Source organism: Agelaius tricolor, unplaced genomic scaffold (assembly GCF_023055355.1).
Source record: "Agelaius tricolor isolate 1412-34295 unplaced genomic scaffold, bAgeTri1.0.p SCAF_8, whole genome shotgun sequence".
Lineage (NCBI taxonomy): Eukaryota > Metazoa > Chordata > Aves > Passeriformes > Icteridae > Agelaius > Agelaius tricolor.
In genome coordinates, this window is record NW_027269268.1 from 30,910,659 (window position 1) to 30,933,951 (window position 23,293).

At 34.2% G+C, this 23,293-nt stretch overlaps 1 protein-coding gene across 23 annotated transcripts in view; it reads left to right on the forward strand.

The window, feature by feature from the left end:
- TENM3 (teneurin transmembrane protein 3) overlaps positions 1 to 23,293 on the forward strand; it is a 1,291,378-nt gene that overhangs the window by 813,446 nt on the left and 454,639 nt on the right. For all 23 annotated transcript variants that reach the window (XM_071432135.1, XM_071432137.1, XM_071432120.1 and 20 more), the window contains exon 8: positions 22,133 to 22,174. The gene's annotated coding sequence lies outside the window, so the exon portion shown is untranslated. The remainder of the gene's footprint in view (positions 1 to 22,132; positions 22,175 to 23,293) is intronic.

Sequence of the window (23,293 nt, forward strand, 5' to 3'; positions counted from 1 at the left end):
TATATTGCAGTTCTTTTATGCACCAGCATAGCAAACTTGAGAATCAGCTGCTGGGATTCCAAACTGTCATTTATTTAGACTTTTTTTGGCCTTAGAAAAAACTAAGACAAAGAGTAATCAACTTCATCATCTTTTTTTGAACCTTCCATTAATAGATCAGTCCAGTATTCCTAATAATTTCCCTTCATTATCCAAGGAATATGATGTTTGTGAAGCGGCATAAAAGTGCTGAAGTTCAAAAAAATAGTACTATGTATTGTCTGCATATCTCTCGGGAATATTATAAAGAGAAATTTCAGCAATACTGAAAAGAGTAAACATAAATTTTAAAAAATAAGAAAGAAATCCAATGACCCTTAAGGAACCAAAGCTAGAAATACAGTAATAAAGACACTAGAGACTTGACTCAAAAGATCAGTTATACTCCTACCTCTTCTAATGTTTTCCTGTGTAGTTGTAGGCAAATCTCTTTGTGTTTCCATTAACCTTCAAAAAAACGCAATACTGGCTCCTTCTTTGTTTTTGTTGTTTACTTCTTTTGTTTACTGTTTTGTTGTTTAGAGAGATTGGAAGGCGGAAAAAAAGCCATTTTTCCATCATTTCCTGGCTTATTATTCCTACACTAACTTTTTTCGCTTTCCAACTCTAAAAATCAAATATAGATCCTGCAGATCTACCAGCTGCAGGAAAAGGGCTCCCTCTTTCCAGGAGGCCAGTTTGACAACAATTTTAATCACTTTATAACCCACAGTGTGCCATTAGTTGGGGAATGGAACATAGATCTGAATTAAATACAATGCCAGTCATAGTCAGGAGTCCTTTGGAGCTGTTACCATTACAATAAGTTATTTTTATTACTGCCCAAATGTATTGACTTATGAGCACATAATAAATCAAAAAAATAGGCACACTTATAATATAGAAGAAAGAAATATGAAGAAAACGAGAAATGTAAATTCTTCCACATTGTGTTTTTCAGAGTAGCCAATGCTTTTAATTAATAAAAGAAAATATATATCATAAAACTGAAATGATAGGTCATAGTAACTAGGAGTAGGATAATAGCATCATATAAAAAAACTCCTGGAAAACAATAGCATTTAAGTTCTTCACTGCCAGATCTCATTTAAAAACAGACTAAATATCCTTTGTCTTTGATGCAGTTTATTGGAATTGCTTGAATCATTCAGCATAATTCCACTCTTACACCTTGGTGCAATGTCAAAACAGAATTTTGTCTGAACCAGACAGCAGGCTGCCACCTGACTGACATTTATCTGCATTAACCCTATTCTTCTAAGAATATTCTGAATGGAATTTTGGTTTCATGGACCATGGGAGTTTTTAAGAGCCATCTATCTCTTACTGACCAGGCGCCCACCAATACTCAGACTGCAGATGGCTCTCTATTTATACGTAGCAAAATCTTTTTTGAGGGTGCATTGGCACTGCTGCTCCCATTTAGCAAGTCAGAAAACTGAAACACAGAATGTGTAAGATGTTAAGAAATTTGCTGGCAGGACGCAGCTGTTCTGTATGGTTACCTGTTAGCAGAGCATGCTACTTGACTTCAACCAGATTTTCTGGTAATAATTATAGCATAAAAGGCTGATCTAGCACATACAGTATATAAATTATCACTGCAAGATGGGGATATGGATTTTTTCTATCCCACTGTTTTTCAACTGTTCTCTCTTCATACATACACACATCTAAGCTCTTATGGATTTTTCCATTTTTGGATGGAAAATAGATGAACTTCCAAATACTCTATTGTTGTCTGCTAGCAATTCAGAAATCAAACAAGTACACTGACACTGTATTGTATGTTTATGACACTGAAATGAAAACTTTGAAAGGTCTTTTATTATCAATAAAAGTAAAAGCAATTGTTTACCCTGAAAGACATAAATTGATTAAATAAAACCATCTTAAAATCTTTCCTGGCTGACACTTGCTAGTTTAAGAAGAAATAATTTGGTTCCAGTGCTGCACTCTTAGCCTTAGTTAGCCTCAGCCAAATGCTACAAGGTCTTAAGTGTTGTGCAAGCCTTTGAAGGTTTCAGTGCGTCTTTAGTAATGCAGTAGTCCTTAGGCTGGCACCCAGCCCAGGATGAATTTTACTTTTGATGGCAACAGCTGTGTATCTATCAGGTTTCTGAATATGAGCAGGGTGGGGCAGTCCCCAGGCAGCTGCCAAACGTGGGAGAAACAGAACTGCTGTGCTTGGATCAGGGCTACCGAGTAACAGGCACCAGCTGGGGGTTTTGTCCTTTGGCATGTGACCCTTCTCATTCTGCTCCAAACCTTTCTGGCAGTTTAGGCACTTTGGAAGGCACGTTTTTACCCTGTGAACAGCTTTAGTTATAGGTGTCAGTCCTAGAAGCACAAACACTGCCTCTTTTTCTCTTCCTAGTAATCCCTCTGTTAGCAGCAATTTGCCATGTAAATATGGCAACTAGTGGTTGCATTTACAAGTCTTGAAAATAAAAAGATTATGGGAGAAAAACTTTGCAAATAAAAAATTATAACAATTGGAATGCCTTGAATATTGCAAAATCAAGAAATGACATCTCTAAAGCAATAAACAAGCATTTAAATAATGTACTAAACTTTTATGCTTCACAGAAGATACATGACAGCATGCTCTTGTTACCATTATTATGGATGTTTATCTTAATATTTTTGAAGATTCAGCTCTATTCTTTGACAGGCTTTTCAAAAATGGTCAAAGAACAAAGCCGAGATTTTTCTGTTTCCTAGAGATTTTAAACAGAAGAAAGAGGAAACACAATGGGTTTCAATGTTTCTTCTAATTTTTATTTTTACTACCCAATATTGAATAATGTCTTCTTTGATTATTTTGTCATGTGGAGACTGAGTAACCTAGTAACTGTTTAGTTAAAAATAAAGTAAGAAAATAAGTAAAATCACCTCTTTTCAGATTTATCAAGATTTGGGCTTACTTAGTGAAAGACTGCTGATCAGCACACCTTAGGATTTTTCTCAGTGACTCATATTCCCTTCACACTGGCAATATAATCTAACACCACCCCAGAGGCGTCAAGAAGGGGGAGCCAGCAGCTCTGCTCCCTGTCCATCCCTCTCACTGCACCACAAGCAGAATCTGCAGCACGTCCTAGGTGTTGTTCTTAACAACACCTTGTGCTGATGTGCAGGTAAACCTGGGAGCCCCACAGGTCTGGCACCTGGGAGCTCAGTGGAAGGGAACTGCAGGGTGCAGGGGAGGAAGTGGGACCTCATTTTGCACCATGCAGCTGTAACTGGTCTGTCTGCAAAAGAGCATGAGTACTTTAATGTAGCAATCTCAGTTCAAATAAAAGTCAAACCTTCCTTGGCAATTGATTAAAAAAGGGGGGTAGAGTAGGGTATAAGGAGCAATTATACTTTAAGTTAGACATTTGATTGGTTTTAGGTGGTTTGTTTCCAACATACCTCTCTTTGTCTATTGATCAGCATCCCCTGGGATCAAGATACCTTCCTGAAAATCTGCTCTATTTCCTTCTCCATCTGAAAAATAAAGACATAGCTGTATTGCAGTGAATATCTCTATATAAGGAACTTTTCTCTGCATTCCACTGTCTCACCCTGTATATCCTAGAAATCAAAAACTCAGTGAAGTGTGTTGAGAATGGAATAGTTCCCCACTCTACTGCTGTAAGGCACCACAGATACACACTTAGTTATTCCTGAGCTCCTCTTACTTTCCTGTTTCCTGTGTTTCAGACCAACCTTTAAGATCAACAGACCCACATATTTTTATTAACTCCTTTTCTGTCATGTTTTATGGTTTTATCACTAGTTCATTTTTAACACCATTAAAATACTCCTTGTGGTCGGTCTACCTCTCCTCACTCTCATCACCTTCATGTTTCTGTTATCCTCACAGTGTCTTGGGCTCCATGTAATCCATTCTCACTTTTCTGAACTCTGTTTTGATCTTCCACCAGTTCCCTTGTGCCATTCCCACTCTGTCAGGTCACTTAGAGAAAGTTTTTCCCTCATCCTCTGCTTAGTCCTTGTCTTCTATCTTCTCTTGTATGTAAAGGTTACCTGATTGTCTACCTGAATTTTTTTCCAATAGAGACTATCAAATACACAAAACCTCATGAATGAGGAAGATCATTCTACTTTTAAGATTTCCAGTAGCAGTATTTGCAACCCTGATGTGAATGTATTGGTTTTTACTGTGGAAGTTACAAATACAGTATTTGATTTTCCCTCCAATTACATCTATTTTAATATAATTCCATTTGATTCAGTCAAGTTATTCTTAAATTAGCAATATAATTGAGAGGTTAATTGAACTAGGAGGTCAAAATTTGGATTTATGTCCCTCCAATCCTTTGTGATAAAAGGTGGACTATTCCCAGAGAGAAGTTAAATAGAATAAATGTAACAGCTTGGCAATAGTTTTTTTTCTAAATACCTATTTCTAAAACTGGATTGCAAGGCTTTTGTATGTATATATTTCTTTCACCTCTTAGTTTTGTCCTTTCTGTTAACATAAACCCTATTATGAGACTTCTTAAATGCTGGGGATAGCATATATATTAGCATATATAGTTTTGATGAGGACATTTTCTGTGGATAGATATGAGAAGAGAAAGTAAACCATATAGTCAATCAAAACCTAATTAATTTATTTAGACTGCAAAAGGAAATTCATTTGTCATCTTCACAGACATCTTATTTCATTCTCATAATTCTACCCATGTTTGTTCCACAGAGAAACTCAAAGATAAAAATTAAAATCTCAAATAGTTTAAAATGGAAAAGTGGCTTCCAGAGTGTGTGCAATAGGAGCAATTTTGCACTCTAAGTCCTTGAATTTGTATTTTCCAAGACAAAAATTTGATGCTGATTAACACAGATCTTTTCACGTCTCATTTTCTGCCTGTAATAATTCAGGAAATCCATTTTTTTAGAATTTTTTTTTTTAAATTCTATCATCTGGAGCAATCGCATGATGTAAGCACAAACAACAAAAAACGTATAAAACTTTTTGGAATCAATGAAGACTTCAATTCTGATAAGTTACAGGAAAATACTGTAGTTTCCACAATTTATAATATAAAAATAATTACTCAGATAACCATTTACTTACAATAAGCATTACCTAATAGGCTCTTATTTGAAAGACTGCTTGATGGAGAAGGAGATGGTTCACAAAAACACTTGATAAATAGTAAATAAATGTGCAGCCATTAAAGGGAATATATGCTAATAGATATGTTACCGAGAGAGTTTGAGGGGAGAAAGGAAAGGAAAATATAGTAGAGGCTGAAAAAGAAATAGAGACAAAATTTTAGAAATGTTCCTGGGGGCAGGGAAGAAGAGGAGAGGCTTAATAATAGAGTCAGCTCCATTTCTAGCATATTTGGTTAATATTGTTATGAGAAATAAGACTTTGTTCAAATAAAGCTTCTGCTCAAATAACATAAGAACATTTGAAGCAAATTAAAATGTTATTAAATGTCTGTTCCTTATGTGCTGCAAAAACAGTTTTATCCCACATTAATGTTCATTTTACTAGTATGAAGACAACTGCCATAACTAATACTAACAAAGCTGTTCAGGAATTGGAAATCTTTAGTGACCTGTGGGTATCTGTGTCCTCAGGTAAAAATGTGTTTGGATATGGATTAAAAAGTAAAAGTAACTGGTGTCCTAGATAAATTTGGCATTAAGCGTTTTGAGTGCAAATATAACATGATTATTAAATAACTCTGAAAGAAAACTTCTTACTGAAAAACAGAAATAACCCTTTTTTGTTGAGTCACATTAAAATTGGGTATTTCTAGAACTAGATTTTTTACATTATCAAACATTCTGGTTTCAGGGAAATCTAAGAGCCCACTGTGCTGTAAGTTTAATTACAGCTCTCAGGTACAGGTATTTTGTAGTGAGATTCATCTATAAAGCAATGACCCATGGGTCAGGAAAAATGTAGAACAGTTGTTATATCTACAAAGTATTGCCTTCAAGTTATCTCTTACCAATATTGTAGTGAGTTTTATTATATTTTTAATTTTAAAATAATATTAATTTCATCTGGTTTTCAGGTAAAAACATCTCAACATTTAGATATTTTTGCCTTTCAAATGTTCTAACATTTTCCAGTTTATTGTGTTTTGGTGGTGCTTTTTTTAATCAAGACAATGGATGTCCATTCCTTAGATGTTTAAAAATTAACTGTAAGAATGTCAGATAATTTTGCAATAAGGACCAAATTAAAAGACAGTTACCTCACCTGCAGGACTGCAAAAACCTAATTGTAAGACTTTTTGACTTAATTCAGTGATAGCCAGGTGAATGTGATGGTAAATAGCCAGTAGCTTTATTTGTCTATGCTATCTCTTAGGAACTAGCACACAAAAATCTCAGTCCACAGTTACTTAAAACCCTCTGCTACAAGTTTCTTTAGTGAGCATCACCTTAATTGTAAGGTCCTCTGATAGCTGAGCAAAAAAAAAAAAAAATACAGGTATATTTTGTCTAATTTTCCTTTTTTTTTTGCTATTTTGTATTCTGTTCTCTTAAGTAAGCCTTGCACCTAGCTGACAGCAGGCTAGGATTTCCAAAGAGTCTGGAAATTCTTTGAGATACATTCCTGCCCGATTCAATAATTTATTTTGTATATAATGATGCTCTAATTTAAATAGGCAAGTTAACAGACAGAAAAGCCACAACAGATATATTGTCTCATTAGGGCTGCTGGGCCAATTACTAATTTACAAATATTGAAACTAGCACTGATAGAGATAAATTAATTTCTCATAATTTAATAATGCTAATCACAGGAGCAGTGAAGACCTACAACTGATGGCAGTAGAGCAACGTGAATTTTACTACACAAATGTAAACTCAATAAATTTTTTTTCTCTGCATTGCACAATATTATGTTGTTAAATACTTCTTCGGTTAATCTTCATTATTTAGGATTTCTTCTGCTGTTTTATCTGCTCACAAATCTTGGGGTCAAACTCTTCCAGCAGACAATCCTATTCAGCTAAAGTCATAAGTGGTTTTTAGTTGAATACCAAAGACATTGCAAGGTTTTATTTTACCCACTCTGTATTCCCAAAAGGCAAAATATTAGTGTGAATTGGTGTCATTTAGTCATTCATCAACTTCTCTTAATTAAATTTCTTTCTTAAACAGAGAGATTGCTTCATATGGGAAAACTGTGCTGTAACAACTTCTTATAATAATATTTAGTAAATTCTGAGACATTTGAAACATGAGACACAAATTGGTTTTCTGGTCATCCATATAAGACTAATGAAAATGAAAAAATTTTGAGAAGACAAAAAAATCAGTGTCCTAATAACCTGCACTTCCCTAGCTGATAAAATGCCTTATTTTGAACATCGTGGAAATGACCCTCGAAGTCCAAACTTCTTAGTAGAAGTTTCATTAAAGTACATAAATTACAACAACTGTCAGAGATGGCATTAAGTATTCAATAAAAGTAGACTTAACACAATTAATAGCAATTAAAATTATATTTTTATGATGTCAGCCACCAGCACTGTAAAGACATAATTGCCTGTAAGGACTTCACTAACCATATTTATCCTCTAAAACTGTCCAATTTATATGAAAAATGCCAAAAACATATCCCAAATGGGTACCATTATCTTCTTGGATTTTTAAAAGTGATCTGTCTTTATCCAGCCTGTGCACATTAAGCTAATTTACTTTAATTAGTTTTTTTCTCATTGTCTTAATAGGCATGTTGATAAGGTTTTATTGGGGAGGGGGAAGGGGGAATATTGGTTGGCACTTTTTATTTCCTTTTCCTGACTATGGATGTTAAACTTTATTCATTGAATGTCTTTAAGACTACCTGTAATCCTACCCTTAGATTTTCCCTGTTCATATTTTCTTTCTTCATTTGTCATATACAAACATAATGATAAAACGTTTAGTATTTTGTAAGGCACTTGTACTTCGGCTGATTAGCTGATCATTAAAAAAAACCAGAATGACATCTTAAGCTGTGCTGTGAAAAGGAGGTTTGCTCTGGACATAACAAATTATGACTTGTGTCTCTCACATCAACAGAATATCCGTGAAATAATTCTAGAGTCTTCAGGCAATATTAAGAACAAAATACAAGGGTATCATCCACAGGTAGTGGTCTGACTTTAGGATCTAGGTTCAGCCTTCTAATTTAAATACAAAGTTAACTGTTTCCACCTCCTGATGTAATTGGGAGAACCTGTGTAATTGATTGCAGGAGGGAAGCTCCTCATCTAGATCTTTGGAATTACCCCTGGAGATATATAAATCACTCTATTGGCTGGTCAGTTGGGGTTTTGGTCTGTTTGTGCTGAGCTACTTTCAGTCTGCATGTATGAAGTTTAACAGAGATTCTTTCTCATGCTACTGCCTTCAGAAGTATTTTGTATTGATCTGGTAAAGTTTGCGAAGGTATGTCCAGTGTTTTGATAGCGTTCCTGAGGGGCTATTCTTTTATTCTGTTAATTTTCTTACACAGAATGTGATAAACCAAATCATTAGTGTGGTTTTGGCAGATTAGACTGTGATTTGCTCCTTGATTTTCCAAATACATTTAAGATTAAATGTGAATATTTTGCAGTACACAAAAGAAAAATTGTTGTCTAATTTATGTTACTGGATGGATAGTTCCATTTTAAACCAGCATCATCACACAGTCTAAGAATCAATAAACTATAAAGACTGCTCAAAATAGGATTATATACAAATTTATGATAGTGAAAATATCCCTGCATTACTTTAAAGTTGTACAAATATGGAGAGTTGTAAAGGTGTCTGGGCTTCTTCAGAAATTAAAACTTAGCTATTGATAGCAATTCCTCAAAAAAGCACAGAATTTAGCGATGAAAAAATACTAAACACTGAATAATCAATCCCTGGTTCAGAGGATTCAATTGAAAATAAGAAATTTCAACTTCACTTTGGATACTATTAAAATAACTTGATCTTACTTCTCATTCTTAGGCATTTACTTGAAGAATGCCATAGAATGTGACCTGTTTTTAAAGTAATTTATCAGTTTTGCATCACAAGTCTATATATAAGGTCTAAAATTATTTTTTGTCACGGAATGAAATAATATTCAAAGTGATTGTGAAGAATCCTATGTACCTGAAGTATTTTCATGAAGCAGATCTTAAAGAGTACAGAAACTTTTTTTTCTATACCTATTATAGTAGTGTATTGGTCGCATATCATGTTAACATAATTATTCATAATTCACCCAGAGTATTTTCTTTCATTGCGTCTATACTCTCTGCTACAGGAAATAAGTTAATTAGGTTTCAGACTACTGAATTACAAACCTATCCTGCATGTCATTTTGCTGTTCTGAGTTGAACTTTACTAAAAAAAAATGTCTCTTTCTTGGAGGAAAAAAAAATTAATCATACTGAGAATATTCAATAACTTGTTGACCAACATAACAAAGCATGAATGTTGAATCAGAGACACGTTTCATACTCTTACATTAGTAGCAAAAATCAACATAACTTCAGCTGGTAATTTTCATGGCTGAAGTCCTTTCTTTCAAATGAAATTGAAGTTGAAACATTGAAGTTGAACTGAAGGTGAAAAAACTTTTAATTTAGTCAAGATAAAACCATCCTATATACTGTGCGTGAAATTCTGTGTATGTGTGTGTAAATATGTTTTCATTATACTATAAAAATCTAGTATTAAACTCTATAATACATGCATTTTTGAAATTCTGCTTAGAAGATATTTTTCAATGTAACTATTTTTTTGGCAACAATGGATAAGAAGAAAAATAAATTAATGCAATTACCCAAAAACCATAAGTGTAAGACTGACAGTTCAGACAGTTCCATTTTGCTATGCTGAATTTGGTGTCTGATTTTGCAGAAATATCTTTCCAAAGCCACTCTCTGTAGAAGTTGCATAGTAAGAATACAAGAACAGAGCAAGTATGTACAGCCAATTCCATTAAATAAATCAGGTTTCTAGAGAGTAGCACCTGAGCCCTCCCTAGTTCTCGCTAAAAGTTTTGGAGGAACTTTCACAATTTGTAAGTAACATGCAAATGACATACCATGACATTTATGTCTTCTGCCTCTCAATGATGTGATTTGTAATTCATTTAGACTTCTGCATCTAATATTTATTGAATAAAATCACTTGTCATAATGGAATTAACAATTGAAAGTGGTGACATTGAAAAATAAATTAGTGTTACAAAATAAGTCTTGGGATTTTCCTCCTGAAAGCAAAAGCATTCCAAGGCAAATGGCATAAGAAGCCATAAGTATTCCAGATGGTAAATTATTTCCTATATGACATTCAGATTTATCTTTAAAAGATCAGCATTTTTTATACATTCATAAGATCTGCCTTGTCTTTAGCTTTTCAGTATTGAAAAATACTTTTTTCAGGGACAGAAGTCTGTTATAACCTAAGAAATATTTCTCAGATTTGTATGCTTATTATATGAGCAAAGCGTTACTGGGTTATTGATGACATTGGAGGTGGTTATTTTGCAATTTAAAATTAGAAATTCCGAATACATCAAACTATGGAAGTTTCAGGATAAAACAGAGAACTGAAAGTATAACTGAAAAGGATTAAGAATTTATTAACCTTTACTGTTTTATTAGCTTTTACTGTGTTACATCAAGGTGTATGGTTGTCTTGAAAACAACCGTTATAATTGATTCTTCTCAGTTATTTCCTGATGTTAAGCTTCTAGCTCCAAACAGAAATATTGTTTATATATAATCCTTATTGGTAAACATCATCCCATTTCTACTACACCAGTATTCAAGGTCTTCCACTCTTTCTTGTATGATCTGACAGTCATCTTCTGTATTGGAGCACCTCTGCTTATATTGTATCATCCATAAATGGCATCAGCATGCTCCTACTATTTTTCCTAGCAAGACCACTAATGAAAATATTAAATCACATAACTGAAAAATCAGGCTCTGAGAAACTCATCCATGTATGGCTTTCACCACTTTGTCAGCTATCTTGCCTTCAGACAATTCCTTACCTATCTAACCTCTATTACAATGAACTCAGTTAATGTGGCATCCTATCAGTTTACTAATGGTGATGAATGAGGGCTGCTGCATTTCCTATTTCCAGGAAGAAAACAGGTATTTCGTTAAACAGAGGGGCAGGTTGGTCTTGCTTTTGATGCATGAGATACAAAAACATTGGGTAGAAGAAGAGACTTCTAAAGAGTACATAAACATATCTGGGCAGGCAGTGGCTTGGAGTCTTTTTGTGTCAGAGGTCAGACTCAGGTTGTGCTCAATATGTATTAATGATTCCACTAGACCTTTTGAATTGTTATTCATGCTTTTGCAGGGTGTTATCTTGTAATGGTGACTTGCACAATTAAATTATGTTTCTCTTTAGGAAACCATTGTTTTTGAATGTCAGAACCTCTTGTAGTATTAGAACTGAAAGATTCCTATTCCAATGAATAGGAATGAAGACTCCTTTTATGTCGTTATATAGGCCTTTATCAAATGCTTCAATTATGTCTCTTTCAAGCTGATGAACTCTGGTCCATTCAACCATCTTCTTATATGGAATGACTTCAAAATCCCTCTATATTCTTCCTGTTGGGTTTTTTGGGGGTTTTTTGGGGTTTTTTTGCCTCTTTCCTAGATCTTATGGGGATTTTTTTTTGCTTGTTTTGAGTTTCTTTTGAGATATAGTGATCAAAAATTCAGTGTTGAATGTGAAGATAAAGTGTACAGATTTATTGCATTAAAAAAAGTTTCCTTCTCTATTTTTTAGTTGATTTGGGTGTTTTTGCCCCTAATAATTTCCAATGTTCTAATTCTGTTTTTTTTTCACTGGGGTTGCAAGCTGGTGTTTTCAGAGAACTAGCCACAATTAGTCTTTTATTCTTTTTTTGAAGCAGAATTTAGAATCCACTGTTTTGAATGTACAGAAAGGGATATTTATTCCCGCATAGACTGTGTTGTATTTATTGACACCATTTCACTCATTCTTCTTTTGTGAACGCCATTCACATCTGTTTCAAACAAATAGCTGTCCCTAATGAAACAGTTTATCAGAGAGGACTCAAATTATATGGTCCCAGAGAAATCCTCAATACCCCTTTTAATAAAGGAGGTCACAGTACAGTAATGATGGACCTTTTAAGATACCCTTAATCAATAATGTGGAGGTGAGAAATGGTAAATTGCAGTGATGTGGAATTGCCACCCTGATACTGCCACACTATGCAACTGAAATAAGTAAGCTTTAATTTCTTGTTCTTTATGAGAGGAAACTAGAATATCTTTAAAAATCATCATGGTAAGGAAGGATGTGTTCAAGGCCAGGTTGGATGGTGTCCTGAGCAGCCTGATCTTGTGAGTGACATCCCTGCCCATGACAGGGGGTTGGAATTAGATTCTTTGAGATCCCTTCCAACCCAAACAATTCTATGACTATATGGAATATACTTGGGCCCTGGACAGTTAGATAAAATTTTTCTATAATACTATATAGCTGAATGAAAACTTGCCTACCAAATAAACACCAAGGAGTGCTAAAACTGAATTGTCTTCATTTTGATCCTTCAATTTTTATTCATTCTACTTTCTAGTGCCATCTGTTTCCTAAATGCAAATTTTCAGACTGCCAGTGATATGAAGCAGTATTGGTTTTCTCGGGGTTTTGTTTGGGTTTAAAATTTGGTGGAGTTGTGACATTTTCAGGACATCTCTGTTAGTCCTACATACTATTATATAGTTATGTCTAAGCAGTTAGTTCAGATGAGCAGAAAAAAATTCATTAATATCAATGGAGAATCAAATTAATAATGAAAGATATGTAATAATGAAAGAAATGAAATCAAATGCCATGCCAGTTATGCCATGGCATAATAATTCTTTTGTCTTTTAAGATACCCCAAATGCGCATGAAAGAATCATGCAGAAATCAAGCCCTATTTCTTCAAATACCCTTCTTACCCATGTTTTTGGTAAGACTAAAATACAGAGATCAGAATACTTAATTATGTATCTTTAGTTACAGAAATCTCTATATTATCTGTAGGAAGATAAAATATATACAAAATACATTATAATACATACTATAAATATATGGTATATGAGGTCTTCTGACAGCACTTGACTGTATTCACCACCATTAGTTCAGTGATGATGAAAGAGTTTAATTTAGTAGAGATTGCCTCACTGACTGTAATTTCTTTGTTGCCAATGTATTTTCTATATACCTTTTTTCTATATACCTCAGTGCACAGACACCTGTATTGGGTTTCTAATGCTGAATGTACACATAACAAGAAATCTCATCTAAAAATCCTTTGAAACATAGTTGTTTTCCCACATTCCAGCTGAACATGCTCATTCTTGCCTGTATTAATTAAATCTGTATTGAAAAAGATTAATCAGACTTTGCTTTGTTTTATAGGAAACATGAATTTTTTAAACCATTTCAGACCAATAAAAAGGCACAAGTTAGATATAGTCTGTGAGAATTTTTTCAGAATAGATGAAATTTTGCACTGAAACAAACACTATATTTTTTGCATTCTTTTCTATTGGTATTTTACTTATAATAATGTGATTTGCCCTAGAGATGTACACAAGGTATATGCCATTAGGAGAATAGGAATTCTGGCAGTAAAAATCATAATTCATAAGCAGAAGCATTAGTACTTTTGTGTAAACAATGAAAGTTGGTCTTCGTTGTTCCTGTCACCGCAAACTGCAGGAGGAAGGTGAAGACTCCAGCCTGCCTAATGTGGCAGTGAATGTTGATTTTTTGCACTTAATGTTGTTTTCTGATTAATCACACATGTGCATAACATGCTGTCAGTTTGCTCTAATTATTGTAGATCATCTTCATGATCTGCCACTTGCAATCTAATATATTATGATAGCTGAAGTAATATGTTCTGGTTATAATTGGTTGCCCACTATTGATATGGGTAATAGATCTCTCCTGTGAAATACAAACAGTAACTAGATGCACAGCATGCAGGTGAGTTAAGTACCTACACTACCTAGGAATCAGCAGGTATTCTTCATGACTTAGTCTCCAGACATATTTTTTCTGGAAGCTCAGCATATCTCTAATTGCAATTATATTTTGTGTCCATCTTGTCTCAGATCTTAGAAAAGGGGTTTCTGTGTATAAATATTTAAGTATGAAAGTAAAAGGCAATATCAAGCACTTTTCTGCAGACTTATAGAAATATAACTGGCACAGATCTCTTCACAGAATTCCAATTTATAGTAGTAGAGTTGGTCTCAAGGATAAAGAAAAGAAGGATAAAGAGGAAAATCAAATTTTTAACCTGGAAACTGTGAGCTACATTTTGACGTGGCAGGTCTTCATATTGCATATTTAGTTCAGTGTTCATATTTTAGTTCATCAATAGCATTAATAAATCAGTGAATTGGCTGAATTCTGAAAGGATTATATCTCTCACACAATTAATTGTTTTTTGTGTTCTCCATGTGAACACAGAAACATCATAGTTAAGTGCATAGTTGGTGTAATATTGACTTTTTTTTTGATATTTAGTCACTAAGCGTCCAAGGTTGACAAAAGCAGTTATATTCCACCATTTTCTATCAGTAACCGTATTTGCCTAGAGCATTAGTTTCCTCCAAAGCACTTACTGGATTTAAAGGCCTACCCTCTTTTACATATTTTATTCAAAACTTCCAAAATAATCTGGAGACAATATTTACATCCTTGCAAAGTACTATTAGAAAGTTTGATTTTAAAAATGTATGCTCGAGGCATATGTTTGTGGTTCAGCATAAGCTTTTTAAATATCTCACTTGGTTTCTTTCAGTAAATCCAGTTATAGGTGTTGAAGAGCAGACCGTCAAAACCTTTAAAGGCTTAGCCCTCTTTGCTCATCCTCACTGATTTACACCTTCCTAAAAAGACTTTAAAAATAAAAAGAGATGCAAAGGACATTGCATCCAAAACCACACACAGGTTTAGCCTAGGGTGGTTATCTTTAGGTTTAGTGAAAAAGGTCTCCTTTGACTTTGTGTATTTCAAAACTAACTTAGCCTTGGATATTACTTTTGTGACATCCATTGCAAGAAATCTTTGAAAAGGATAAATTTCATTCTACTGTATTCTATTCATTTTTATTTTTGAGCTTTTTAAGTTACTTCTAAAATATATGACAGCAGTTCTTACTGAATTTTCTGTTCTAATTACAACTTACCTAGTACTAACCTGATCACCTACCAGACAGTGATTATATTTCTGCACAACTTGCAAAGTTGGTAGAAATACATGATACAATCCCAATTAAATTATTTGAAAGAAATTTGTTGTTCATTACAATTTATAAGCTCAGTAGAAATAATTAAGTAGCTATCACACATATAATACATAGATAAAGCATAATAGAAAAATAATGCCACTTGTGAATCTGAAATGGAAGAAGAGAGTTTGACATTTTGAAATAGCACTTAAGAGTCTGAATTTATTACGGTGTGTTAATATGTCTGGTTTAAATACAGGAACTGGTGAAATCAATGTACTGCTTTGAGTAATGCTGGAAGCTGGATTGAGGGGACAGAAAACACTTCATGTTGAATACTTGGGCTGGGATCAGCACTGGGGTCTAACAGCATGGGTCCCGGTATTCCAAAACAAAATTTTCTGCTTCTTGTTGTCTCTTCTTAATAGCACTACTTTTGCTGGGCCAGAATTTAATCTCAAAATTTATTGAAAAAATAATTTCATTAATCAGTGATGAATGGAGTTCCTTTAAAAGCCAGGCCACATTTCATTGACAATTATTTGTGATTTTAGACATTTTAAAGTACTAAAATTCTCTGACAACTGGCTTTCAAATATATTCTCTCAAAACTGCCAAAATTTATTCTGTTAAACATTCAGTGGTAATCTATGGTCATATATGCTCATCATATCCTTCATTCTATGCACATTGGCTGTTCTCAGCTTCATGTGAATATTCATTATGATCTATAGAAACACAATCAAGGGAAAGGCAGAAAATATATTTTTGCATTTAATAATTATAATTATGAAACTTTAAGTATAGTAAATGTAAAGATGCAGTCTTTATATTCCTCAGCATTGCCTTCTCATTGCAGTCCTCTTTTTGCTTTTCAAGAATATATATTGACTTTTGCATGCACAACCTTGCCAGAATTGGCATCAGCAGCAAAAATATTTGTACTCTATGTAAACACAAAAAACATTCTTCTGTTTAAGAAATAAATTCATGTAGAAAAACTGAGGGACAATTTGGTTTATACTTATTCAGAGCTTTGTTGAAAAGCTAATAAAAGTGTATAAATTATTGTAGTCCTGTTCACAGTAATTTAAGCAATCAAATATCCTTTGTGCTCTTAAATTCTTTTGCATGTATCCTCTTTTTTTTCATGCTTTACTCTTTATTTTCTGTTTTTAAAAATCCTATAGATATTTAATATCAAAAATTTAGTCTGTTTTCCTGTTTGGTTTGGATAATGGGCTTTGTGTGGGATAATGTGAAAAATTTGCATGGTATGGGTGAACATATAATTGAAGAAAGAGGTCTTACGTTCAAAGGAGCCAGTATTGTAGCATGAGCTTCATACTTACAAATCGTTTCAGCTGTGCCAGGTTTGATATGAAGATGGATGGACAGTGCTCTAATTATTACACATATTTTTAACATATGTTTTTCATTATATCACAGAGAGACCTGTTCTTTAATGATGCTTCTTCTTGTGTTACTTTTCCTGTGATACCAATTATTTAAAGCATGTATGACAGGTAGCTGGCGTCTTCATAGCATCTCAGCAGGTTTTACCAGTAGCACTGTGAACATGAAAATAATATGTTAAGAATCTGTTCTGTGGAAAAGGGTATCATAGACATTGAAAAAGCACTAAACAAACTTTAAGAAAAAAACCCAGCAGTCATTCAGGAGTGAAGTACATAGTTTCTAAGTAATTACATGTTGAGGTTAAAATGTTGCATATTCCAAGGCTCTCTTTCAAAACTGTTCAAATTTAGTGTCATGAGCTCTAGTGAATGCACATCACTGTTAATAATCAAATTAATTAACAGCATGTTGAAGTTCCATAGAGATCATATAGATACACTTCTGTTGCAATTAAATAAAAAATGTGGTTTTGTGTAGAGGGTGGTAAATCATAATTACTAATATACTGTTCTGTTATTGGGTTTTACTGTGACAAGGTTATAAAAAAATATGTGGCTACAGAGTGTTTGATGTTTTTAACACAAATGTCAGTGTAAGAATTTTGTACAGAACAATCCTGTGTGTTGTTATATATAATTGAAGACGTATAAAACTAGATTTATATAAATATAGACACAAATATCTAGTTATACATAACTGTAGTATTTTATACATATTTTTCCATTTATGTTTGTTCTATAAACTATATGTATGATTAAAGTCCTATATATCCATGGATGGACGGATGGATGGATGGATAGATGGATATCACAGAGTCCCAGACTAGGTATGGTTGGAAGAAGCTGCAGTGAGCCATCTGGTCCCTGTTTAAGCAGAGTCATCCTAGAGCACCTTGCACAGAACTATATTTTTTAGTTTTGGGTGTGTTTTTTTGTAATTTCTACATGAATTTTACCTGGGTGGATTTTCCTAGATCTCAGGTTATCACTCAGCCTTTCAGTTTTAGACAGTCCTCTACATCAGAGCTAGTCCTTTACATCAGATCTTCTTTTACCACTGTGGTCCCTGGTTCCTGGCACTGCTGGGATTATGGCAACAGATTATTGCTTACCACAACAGGTTGTAAGGGCTATCCATTCATACTGCATGAGGCTGGTTCTGAGAACCTGGTATTATTTATTCTCCACAGAACTGCAAATTTTGGCTGTTTATATTAGTTTGTTACTAAGAACTTTGAATCTATTTGCCAGTGATTCAACTCAATAAATTAGGAACTAAAAATGCTCTGCATTATCTTTGGCTCAGGACTTTTCCCAGGTGCATCTAGGAACATGGCTTAAATACAACTTAGAAAAGAGGACTAGTCACAGAAGTAGCCAGGGTGCTTCTTTGGTTTGGTGCTTAGTGTCTAGCCCTATCTATTCTGTTCTGTATAACTTGTTCTATGTGGAGGACCCCATTTTGTGAGAAGGTTCTTACCTGCTTAGTTTCTGTGCCGTAGATGAGTTAGATAGCATTATATAGAGTTGATGTTGTTATCTAACTAATCTAACTCCTCAATTTACAAAAAATTGAGACATTGTTGCTTTGGGTTTTTAAGTCTTATCAACAAAAGCAGAGAAAGCATGTTTATATGGGAAAACTCACTACCTGTTGTCACCATCTCATCATATAACAGAGCAAAACAGAATGAAATTGCAGTTCAGTGTCCTGAAACTGGAAACTATTTTTCTGATGTGCTAGGTATTCTTCCCCAGTTCAAAACAATATATCTTTCTCTTAGATGTTAGCATAGCAATATAATCACTCAAGTTCCAAGATGGTAGATCTTTAAAGTTGATAGTCAAACAGATAGGATGTGCTGGATCATTTCAGTGTTTTATCTGACAGGCAGCAGTAAAGTTTTATAAGCTTTTTTGAGTAATTTTTTTTTTACATTAGATAGAATTGATGTTTTCCATCTCTTCTATTTTCCATTTTTCCCTGGGATGAAAGGTTCCATCTGAGAATGTGTAATAAATATTCCACTGATGAGTGGTAAGCAAGAATCACTGTCTGGTTGTCTGCTAGAAGCCAATGCCATTACCTAACTCCATGTGTTCTATATGTACTGAGACCTACTGCCTTCTGGAAAGGCATCTGAGGGGAGGCAACCATATTGATGCCCTGTTCCCTGAACCAGAGTCATTGTATATTATTTTCTGTTGTCTTCTTCCAGAACCTAGTTAGGAACAATTGGATGCAATTTAAATTTTCTTGTTGAAGATTGGCCATTTACAGATTTTGATAAAAACAACCCCGTTTTCTTACACATCAGTACCTTCCACAGTGCTGGGAGACTTTTCCCAGGTGTGTTGTGAGAGCTCAGATTGCATGAACTGAGCTCCTATAGATAAACTGCCAAAGAGTGCATTTCCTTTTAAAACCACCACACTGCTTATTTGGACTGAATCAGGTGAACTGATGAATTCCACATCTGAGCACCTTAGAGCTGATCAGGGATGAGCCTGTGATGCTATTTGTTGCATTTTGGCTGCTATTTTCAGGTTTTTTTCCTGTGTTTCTGAAGGCAGCACTCTTTGATCACACTCCAGTAAATGAAGATCAGAGCATCAAAGGGAGTTAAACATGTTGGCAGTGAGTGTCACCAAGCTTGACTTTCAAGTGTGCAATGCTAAGAATATATTCAGAAATGCTCATTAAGTGAATCAGGACAGTTAAGCACCTAAGAAATGGAATCATGAAGGGAAGAATGTTGAACACAAGATCATCTAAATCTAGAAAAAGGAAATATTCAAGAGAGCAGAGAAAGTTTTCTACATTTTCTTAAATTAAAATACTTTTATTGACAGTTGTAAAGCCATAGCTTAGAACTTCTTCCTGCAAGTGATAACATAAATAGAAAACACAAGGATGAGTATTTCAGGTTTGCCTTCAAGCTCTTTTTGTCTGGGGTTCAAGTGCAGGCTTTGTTAAGGTCTATGGTGCAAGTACTCTGATGATACAGATGCTTAGACACAGTTGTGAAGTTTTTTTGTATTTGTGTAGTAGTGTAGTTTTGTAGTTGTGTAGTTGAGTTTATACCAAACTCAGAGTTTCTCACGTAGTGTGACTCAATGATGTGGTAACTGTTCACCATGAATTAGAGCATTTTTAGTATAGAGCCTTTAGATTTTCAATACCTTGCTCTTACATTGCTACAATTATATTTTTAGTATTTATCTTCTTTTACATTTATATTGTCTGTACAGTCAAGCTGTGTATTCATTTGTATGTATATCTGCACATATATTTGAAAAAAATATATTTACAGTCCAGGATTTAAACTTAGGGAGATATATGTTGTGCCTCAATAACATGTGGGAGAGTTTTCACTGACTTTTATTACCCAGTTTTGTATTTACAGATACCATAGGAAATGCTTTTCATGGTTCAGATAGAACTTGGATGCACAGATCCAATACCCACCCACTTTTCAGGCTATAGAGCAAATCAGTCTTACAATCCAATGTAGTATTTATCCTGTTTTCCAGAAGTTAAAAAGAAGTTAAAAGCTTATCCTCTTAATCTCGCCTGTCAGAAGTTTGGAGACAATATTTAGAATTGCTTTCCTGCTTGTTCTGGATTAACCCAGGTAGGCAGCCAAGTTCCATGCAGCTACTCAGTGTCCCCAGGTGAGACAGGAAGTGGAATCAGAAGGTTAAAATTGAGACATCTCATGAGATGGAGACAGTTTAATAAGTAAAGCAGGAACTCTGTGCACAAACAAAGCCAAGTAAGGGATTCATGCATTACTTCTCATCAGCAAATAGATGTTTAGCCATTTGCAAGAAATCCAGGCTGCATCATGCATAACAGTTATCTGGGAAGAGAGTACCATAACTCTGATCATGCTTTCCTCCTTCTCCTTCCCCAGCTTTTTTGGCTGAGCACAAACTCATATGGTGTGGAATATCCCTTTGGTCAGCTGTCATCTTCCAAATCCTTGTGTACTGCCAGCTGGCTCGCTGCTAGCTACTATGAAGAAAATTATTTCTGGAAGAGAAAACTTTTCCAGACAAAACAAGTACACTACCATTATTTGGATTGTATCGATACCACTCCTTCTAATTCCTGGGTCAGTCAGTTAAACTCATACCTGTAAACAGAAATAAATCCCAGAAAATACTCAGCTTTTACACTTGACCTATTATGCTTGAAATAAAAAAATTATAGGTGAAATACACCTTCATACCAGATTTTTGAAATGCTGACAGCACAATGAAATTAAAACATTTTGTCATGGGGGAAAAGTATTTACACAAATATAGGAAGTGTGCATTTTTTTACATTTGAAAACCATCATCATAACTTATTATCACTTGCGTAATCACAGCTTCATTAAAGGCTCAGAGAAAAATTGTGTAGTCTGTTTTGATTCTTGTTTGAAGAGGAGTTCTAGAAACAAAAAATTGTGGCTGTTCATTTCAAGATATACTGTACCTTTTTCTCCTTCCCTTTTTGGCAGATGTTACAATGTGAACTTTATTGGAATGTGAAAAAGATAAGACTGAAACAAGATTTTCAGATTCTTTTGTTAGTGGCAAGAGCTTTATTCCATGTCTTCATTTTATTTACAAAAGCTCCATCTTTATATGTGAAATACTTCCAACTTCCTGATTATTAAAATCAAAAATCATTTTATAGTTTACTCCAGAACACTGTAAGCTTGCAATACTTATGAAAAATACTGTCTGAAAATAGCTCTTTGTATATATTCTAAGTGCCATTATGTTTGTTTTTCTTTAAAAAATAATCATTATCTTTTCCATATGTTTTATGTTTATTACTGTTAAATACGTGGCTATGCAAAGCTATAGCAGTGGGATTTATAGTCCATTTATTGTTTCATACATCAAAAAAATTGCAATTGAAAATTCATGTCAGCTATGCTAAAGTTAGGTAGACCTTTCTCTTAATTTTCCAAATACATGATCTGTTTTCCACAGTGGCAGAAAGTAAAGAACATTTTCATGGTGTGACCTGAAGGAATCATATGTGAAAGTAAATGAGGTATAATGAACATGGATCTCCAAAATGCCATTTTTACATTTAGCATTCAACATGCAATCAACACTTCCATATGGTTCAGAGAAATAAAATTGCATTTTACAAGTGTAGTAACATGTCAGTCCAGCAGTAGCTATAATAAATATTTTATTACAGATAATCTGCATCTCATTTAGACTTTAGGAAAGACACACAGTGTATGACCATACCATAGATCACAATGCAAAGAGGAAAATAATAATGAAGAATAAAAAAATATCATCTATCATATATTGTCTTGATTTTTTAATCTACTGAGGTACTCTGTAATGATCATTAACCAATTACAAAATAAAAATATTTGACCAAGATTTTCATAATCTGTTCTCATTGCAGATTCTTGGCTCGTTAGAGATCCACTCCCATGGAAAGCTGAAGGTAAGATCAAACATCCTCTAGCCTCAAGCTCTGGTGAGACTTATGTATTGCATTTGTGTTTTTAAAATGGCACACCATTGTCTAACTGATGGAAGTGCATGCACTTTTCTACTGGCTTGTCTATTATCAATAGTTTATGCTGCTGTTTCTAATTTATTGTTGCTGCAATAACAGTGTACACCAAAGCTAGTAGCAGGGAGAAACTGACAGAGCACAAACTTTAGGAGATATAATTGCCTTGTTCACGAAGGAATATCCAGAATGATAAACTCTCTGTCTTGTTACCAGACTCATCAAGGATAGAACATAATTGAATAAATTATAAAGTTCTCAAAATTATTTATTGAATCTCTTGTGAGCATTCTCAAGTTTCCACAAGAAGCTACTGTTGCCTGTGTGTGCCATATTGTGATGCTTTTTGATGATACTTCTCTTTAGGTTAATAATTTGAAAATATAATTTTTAGCCATGATCTCAACTCAGCTGAAAGCACATAAGGTCCCAGAACTCTGAAATGGTGTCCACTCAAAAATTTTTGAATTTGGCAGCAATCTGGCTGTGAGCAAACCTTAATCTGTCTGATCAGTATGTACCTAGCAACTGCACTGTATTGAGCAAGTACACAGAATTTGGGTTTTCTTCCTTTGGTTTTAGCTCAGTGATTTTTCTCAATGGTAACCAAAGTCAAGTAATTTATACCTTGTGAACCTCACAAAAAGGGTTCATTTCCAACCATATTCTGCATCTTGTGACGCCAAATGGAGTGTGTGTTCTTCTATATGACTACAAAAGATTTTAGAACAGCGATCAGAAACTTGTTCTGCTCATTAATGTTTTTACAGTAGCTGCCTTAAAAGAGCTACAGTTTCCTAGAGCAAGTCATTCAGAATTCAACTACGCTCTTCAAGTTTAATAGGTTGAGCTCTTTGAGTTCTTCTACCTCCTCCTGATTGATGGTTTGTTTCTTCTTTTAATACAAAATTCAGTAAAATTTCCCACAGTGAAAAGGGTCTTTTAATTATAAAATATCAGCATGTGGGAATGATTCAATTTACACATCAGAAAGGCTCAGTTACTTGACCATAATTTATTTTTTGTGCTGATCATTTACAGACCACA